This window comes from Rhea pennata, chromosome 1, assembly GCF_028389875.1.
Source record: "Rhea pennata isolate bPtePen1 chromosome 1, bPtePen1.pri, whole genome shotgun sequence".
Taxonomy (NCBI): Eukaryota; Metazoa; Chordata; class Aves; order Rheiformes; family Rheidae; genus Rhea; species Rhea pennata.
In genome coordinates, this window is record NC_084663.1 from 182,549,441 (window position 1) to 182,556,941 (window position 7,501).

Consider the following 7,501-nt stretch of genomic DNA (forward strand, 5'->3'; position numbering starts at 1 on the left):
GAGCTAAAACAAAATGATTTTCAGCCTCTTGCAGACTGATAATAATCTCTCACCAAGACATATGAACAAATAACTCCTGTGAATGCTCCAGCAATGTCACCACCAAACCCTGTTGAGTTCATTGTCCAATTAAAAGCATTTCTAATTATATGTAATCGTGTGATTTATGGGTGTAAAATAATTCTTCACCAAAAATTATTTGCTAACATTTTTACGAGATGTAAACATACATTATTTGTTTAAAGTAAAAACGTCCTAAAAGCTTACTCAATAAAGAAGTATTCAAGTGTCAGAAAACTTTCAGCAAATAATATTTCTCTTAAAGATTTTGAGTCCAGAAAACTGCAGATGCCTGTATCCTCTTTATTTTTTCTCCTCAATCCTTTCAAAGGCAAGCACCATCCTTCTTGCTTTGGTAACATGCCTGTATTTGCAGCTTTCACCTCTATCCTGTTAATATCAACCTTCAGACTGCTTTGGACCCATTACTTGGATATTACTTTATTACCTGTCCACAACCCCACACAGGCTCATAGTGGCATAAAGCTCTAATTCACGTTTTCCAATTGTTTCACATGGAAGTCAGGCATTTTCTTGAGCGACGAAGCAATAGCCTCATGATCTGCCTGTGAATCAAAGAAAACCCAGTCCTGGAATGTGAGAGAAAATCTACGCTACCAAATAAGAGAGGATGAGGGAGCAAGATGAACCGCTGATCATCCATCTACATGACTTATTTCTTTATTCCCTGGCTCTTTTCTGAATCTCTCTGACTAGAAAAGTGACTAGACTTCTCCAGATTATAGCTATGATTGATAGTGATGGGGGAGTCCTCAGCAGTACGGACTTGTGTCCGTCTGGGTCACCTCGACTAAACTCTATTTCCTTTGCGTGCTGGACATAGGTATTTTCCCAAGTGCTGCAAAATTGCGTTTTGTCATCTGCTTTTGAATCCACAATGGCACTTGCAGGAGGTGAATATGTGCACTTAAAAAGCGATCAGTTTATAAAACTGATTATATTAAAATGCATTTAGGAAAGCTGCTTTGAAACAGAGGGAAGTTCCTTGCTGATACTTCTCCATATAGAAATATGATGAGTTAACATTAGATACAACTAAAAATATCAGATTTCCAAGTTCTCATGCTGTGACCCTCCCCCTAGATTCTAGACATCATTCCAGAAGATCAAAATGAAAAAATAATTGTCACCACCCCTGAGCCTGATACTGTGCCTGCAGACATGCCTTTCAATTTCTCTGGGCCACTTCTGCCAATACAAAGGGAAAAGCAGAAATTAGTTTGAGCTAGGGAAAAGAGAAATCACTTTCTGTTTCCCACAGAGAAGAGAGACACAGTTAAAGCCCTCAGGCCCTTGATAAGAAGACATTAAAGAAGCACTTCCAAAACATAATCCGGTTCCCAAAGATTTGCACTAAGAAATCCCTGCAGGAGCTGGCAACGCCAGAAGCAGCGCCGATCCCCCATCCCGGTTCCTGCCCGGTGTGGCAGGGACTAGCATGAAGCCGCACAGGAGCACAAAGCTTCTACGGGAGTCGTACGACCCTAAGGGAAGAGACCCCTCCAGCCAGCACGGAGACAAACGTCCCCACATACCCGCTTCCTTTGACCTGCGGAAACCCGACCTTGCCCTGTTCTGCAAAGCTACAGACTACGCCAGGGAAGGAAAGCTGTAAAGGGAAAGCTTTACAGATAAAGAGGTCTTTTCACAACTTTCAGCTGACTTTTTCTCCTTCCCCATTTATAAAGGCATGTAATTCAGCATGAATACGAGGATTATTATTATATTCTCCCTTTCTTAACATTGAGGTTTCCGTGCTAAATTACTGTTATTGAAAGACTCTGGGGCCCACAGATAAAGGGTGCTGTATGAAGAGCTAGTCATTATTATTCCCATTTAAAATAGCCAAATGAATCTCTTCACCCTTTAAAACATACCTGAAAGAGAGACTCAGAAAATGTTAAATCAAGGTGCATTTGATCTCTCCAAACTTTCCTGAGTTCCAGAGAGCTGGCATCTTTATCATCACCGTTTCACTTGGGGGTATTTTTCATCACAATAAAATGATTCAGCAGAGAATGTTTCCATTCAAAATGCTTCAAATTGCTTTTCTGTCAAATGTATAAAATGTCCTGCATTATGCATAAGAAGGATTTGTACCTCAACTTTGCTAACATAAACAGTATTTCCAGCACAGGCAACTAACAGAACAGGTTAATGCTCTGGGGTCTGTTCGTAATACAGATGGTAATGATTTTTACTGCTTATGCATGCGCTTCCGACATAAACATCAAGACTTGAGTTCTTATGCCAATCTTTCAAATACTGATCTTCTATCACACAGGCGGTAGCAGTAACCTTACATTGCCTCAGTCTTTCCAGCATCCTGTTTTGGCCCATCTTGATTAAAAATCAGGAGCTAATTAACTGAGTCGCACAGATGCATGTTAAATTAGCCAAGAACAACAAAGTCTACTAGGCAGAGCCACGAAAGGTATCATCATTCCCAATTCCAGATGCAGAGTTTCCAGTATTGAGGAAAGGCTCACCTGTCCAGTGCCATGGAGGATTTTGCTGGGTATTTCTAATCAACCTGGGTCACTTATGTGGCACAGTGCTTGCTCTCTGGAAGCAGGTTTGTCACGTTAGCATAGCATGCTAGCCAAGCACTTATGTTAGTATCACATTAACAAAATTATCCTGTGTTTCAGCTATAAGGAGCTGTCTATCCTGCCAAACAAAAGAGGACTAGGGAGAGATCTCTCTCTGGAGTCCAAAAGACACTGTCAGCTTTACCCTGCTTAGAGCCAGCCCTCAAGTGTCATTGTGTGGAGCTCATTGCAGAGCACAGACATACATACCCTAGGTTCTCCATGCAACCTGACTTCTAAGAGGATGCAAAATAACTAACAGCTGAGCCACAAATAAATAAATAAATAAACAGATAAATAAATAAAAGACTTAAATCTCCTGGTTATTTGTCATTGTAGTACTGGGGATCTCAGCCAAACCGTGTACAAATCCACATATCCCTCAGCTCCCAAGACAGCACCAGGCTGAAGCCAAGCAGGGAATAACAAGGTTTGGAGTGCGGGCTCTCCATCTCTCCTATGAAAACTGCAGCTCTGTGCAGGCAGGAATTCAATATCCCTGGAGCTTCAGAGAGCTGGCAAGAAACCAGGCAATTCAGCAGCCCAGTTCCCTCTCTGAGGAAGAGGCAGCCCCAGATCTGTCTCTGACACCAAAGACAGCTTATGCATATTCCACGTTAAAGTCATACATCTCATTCATAAAGAACTTCAGGCACAGGCAGCTGACCTTGGGACAGTGCATGCTCAGCAGCATTACCTGGGCTAGGGCATTAGGCTCCTTATGTCTTCTCTTCCCAGTTCCTTGGTACTTTCCTTTCAAACTCAGTGGAGGCCCAACCTAATCAGCCATATAAAAGACAGTCTTAGTCTAACGCATTACATGTGAAATTTGCAGGTAATTGGTCTACTCTCCTTGATAACAATGATGATGATGATGAAAAGAAGTGCAGGTCAACTGAATGGAGAGATCAATACAAATTTTATAAGATTTAGTAAATGTGGCCTATGAGAAAGTGGTGGAAAACTGGGCTTTTTTCATCTAGAAAAAGAAGATACTTTGTAGATATACATCTACAAAATGTACAGAAGAAGACAAACATCTTCCACTATGTAAAAGATGAAAGTTGGCAACTGTGCTTTCGATCTGTCATGGACAGGCCAAAAAAAGATTGCCAGACTTCAAGCTAGGAAAGTCTACTGGAGGGATTATCACTGCATCCTTGCCCTGCTCCTATACTCTTTTCTGAAGACTCTGCTACTGGCAACTGTTACATACAGGGTGCTGGGGCAGCTGAGCCTTTGATCTAACCAACAGAGTCATGCTTATCTTCTTAAATCTGTTTAATTTACAACAGAGAAGATTTATGAAAAAAAGTCCTAGTTTTGAGGGTAGTTAAGAGCCCAAAGAGGTCACCTAGGGAGACTGTCAAGATTTCCAACAGTAGAGGTTTTAAAGAACAGATTACACAAACAGCTGCCAAGGGCAGTTCAGATTTATCAGATCATAGAATCGTAGAAGAATGCCTCCAAGCACAGAGGTGGACAAGGACATCTCCTGGGATCTCTTTTAGGACTCTGCCATTCTTTAGTGCACAGCTGTGTCACACAGATCCAGCCAAATGTGGAGCAATCAGGAGTCTACTTCAAGTTACACCATCTGCTACCTAGGGATCTACTAGCTGGCTATCTCTTTCCCTCTCCAGCATCACAGCTGTAGTAAAGGCAAAGAGATATTTGTGGGATAAGACTGTGTGCTTCTAGTCCCTGGGAATCACTAGCAGTAGGCAGAAGATAAAGAAGTTTGAGAGGAGCTGTTGTGCCAGGGTCCAGGCCAACACTCTTTAGACTCATTGCTGGGAAGGAGTAATGGTTTAAAGCCAGATTTGCCCCTACGCTTGGCCTAATGCTAAGTATGGCCCAACTGGCCCAGGAAATGTAGGTCAGTGGCAGGAGCCATTCCCTGAGGAGCTCTCAAGAATGGTTGCCCATGCAGCTTCTATCACTTCATCTGCTCCCCAGTACAAGACTAACAGCTTGCAAACTGGCAGCAGCCCAGCAAGCAGAGGGGAAGGCAGGATTCCTGCTAGACACACACATTCACCCTCACGCATGCTTACTTTTACAAACTGCAGTGTTGTGAGTTTTTAATTCTGATCTCAAACCTGGTTTGGCTGCAAACACACATTTTGTCCTATCAGAAGGAGAATTTCTCATCCTGCAAAACCACAGGTTATTCCATAGTGTGGAAAGGCTCGTGGCTGCAGACTCTGTGCATGGTTCACACTTGTGCTGCTGGTCTCTGGCTTTCAGGAAGCAACTATCACACAGTCACAAAAAATGTGAAGAAAGAAAGGAAAGCAATAGAATATTTACCAGATAGAAAGTGATCCTACCTCGCAAGTTACAAATTTAAGGATGAATTGTAGCTACAATATGTGCACATAGCTATTGAGACACTGTTTCCAGCAGAATGTTTACTCAGTTGTCTGGAAGCATATTGTTTGCCTACTTTTCAAAGCCAATTTATATTCAGCACACGTAGCAGCATGCATGAAAATTCAGACAAAAACACAGATGCATGCAACAGTCCCTGACTAGCTATTTTTGCTGTTTATTGTTTATTAATCAGAAGTGCCTAGGAGAGAGGATGAAGGTAGCAACCAACTGTGCTAGGCGCTGTAATACCTGAAATAGAAAGACAGATCTTTCTCTTTAGGTATATATAGTCTTATTTAAGACAAGATACAACCAGTGAATGTAACAGAGAGTGAGAGAGTGACATACTGGAATGAATAATAAAAGAGTTTATATGTGCCAGCTCTATGCTCTCATGTGCCTGCTAATTGAATATATGATGTAAATAAATACCAGTCTCATCCTGAAGGTAACAAGTTGGCTGTAATCAGTTGGCAACTTATCAGGAGCTTCACAGCAGAAGTTGGCCTTGATGAGAAATTTGGAGGAGCCCAAGGGAGCTGACAGATAGTCATGTTTGGAGAGGATGTCCCAGAGAGAAGTGACAGTGTGGGAGCCAAGGGCGGGGGTGTGACGAGGGAACAAGTGGAAGCAGGAGGTCGGCATCAGTCAGCAGCAAAGTAAGTTAACGGGGTCGCTAAGAGGCAAGGCTGCAAAAGTCCCAGAGTAAAGAATAAATAGCTTCCATTCAACTAGCAAGCTAAAAGGGGAGAGGGAGGACTTTAAAAAAAAAAAAAAAAAGAAAAGAAAAAAAGAAAAAACAGGATGAATAAGTGACCGCAGTTTGTGCAGACCTAGGGAGGAAGGGAAGGAGGTCATTGGGTATCAGGAAAGCCTGAGTAAATAGGGTCAGAGTGAAACTTTTGCCATTGAAAGCAATAGCCATGTCTAAGAAATGGAATTACAAAGACAGCAAACCAGGAACTGCTAGTGCTGGGAAGCTTCTGAGGAAGACTTCTGTGCCCAAGAAGGAAGAAGAGGAGGAAACACACACCAAACAAAGCAAAGGTAGCACTTTATGCAGGAGAGGGGCAGCAGGGACATGAATGAAGACTGTTCAAGGTTGTATTTCATGGCTAGTTCAAGAACACACATCAATTTCAATAGCCAGTTCTACTGAACCACCTTCATCCAAGGCCTGAGGGGACAAGACTATGGGAAAAAAGTGAAAAGATGTATTACTCCCTCCTCTTAAAGTGCCTCCTCTGGATAAAATGCAGAGGGTACCTCTCTCCATGTATGCGATTTTTGCAAGGATTACAGACTAGTCTCTAACTTAGGTTCTAGAGTTGGCAGTGTGAAAACCTCTCATCAACGAAATTACATTGAAGTCCCTGTACTATATTTCTCTATGACACCATACAAACTGATGTTCTCTTCTCCAAGCTCCGTGGCAGGTACTATTTATGTTCAATATTGTTCATATTCCCCAAAATCTCCACAGGGAGATGTCAAATCAATAGGCCAACAGCTGGACTGTAGTAATTTCATGCCTCTATTTTTCTCTTTCTAAAATGACAATGTTATTTCTACATATCCCTAAAGCCCCTTAAAATATTAATACAAGCATTGCCAGCTGTCAGGGTCTGGTCCAGCCTGGCCCATTTCTGTCCCTAAAGTGGTGTCTGATGCCCCCTGGAGCTCGGGCTGCCCTGTTGCCCTTTTCCCCCATGGGGTGGTGGGATGAGCCCTACATTCAGGTTCAGCACTGCCCCAGCAGGAGCCCCTGCTGGTACCGGCCCAGGCCATGGAAAGCCATCAGTCCGTGCAGTGCCTCTACTCTAGGTACCAGGGAAATTAGAGGACAAGGTCAAAGACCAAACTGAGCCTTGGCAAGGCTGAGACATCCTGACCAAGCCTTTCCCCATAAAAAAGGAACTTTAAGGTTGTATAAGTGGAAAGATGGTTCTGTTTTCTTTCTGAGCTAATAGATCTAGTCTGATCATCTTTTAAGTATCTTCTTTGTAGCAATGCTGACTGGTACCTGGAAAAGATGACTGTCATTCCAGCCACACTCAATGATCTCCAGCTGGAAACCAGTGCCGAGCCACATAAGTCTGGGCCCCACTGCAGCAGATTGTGATGGGCAGCCCCTACCCCGCCCCAACCTCCACTGCCCATCCCAGCAGTGGGCATTCCTCACTTACAATGAGGAAAAATCTATCCTATAATGACTCATCTCCAGGGATTACTATGAGAATCACAGTTAATCCACCAGACTCAGTCACACTCATGCTAACATCAGCTCACATCTTAAAACATGGTGAGCTGAGGTGCTCCAAGGCCTCTGCCTAAGGTAGTTCTTGATAATAAGTGGAAATCTACTTACTTCCATTACATGGACAAATGTGGAAGAAAAAAATGTATTTTGCAGTATTTTCTTCTTTTTTTTACAATGAGATCCGTATTTGGGC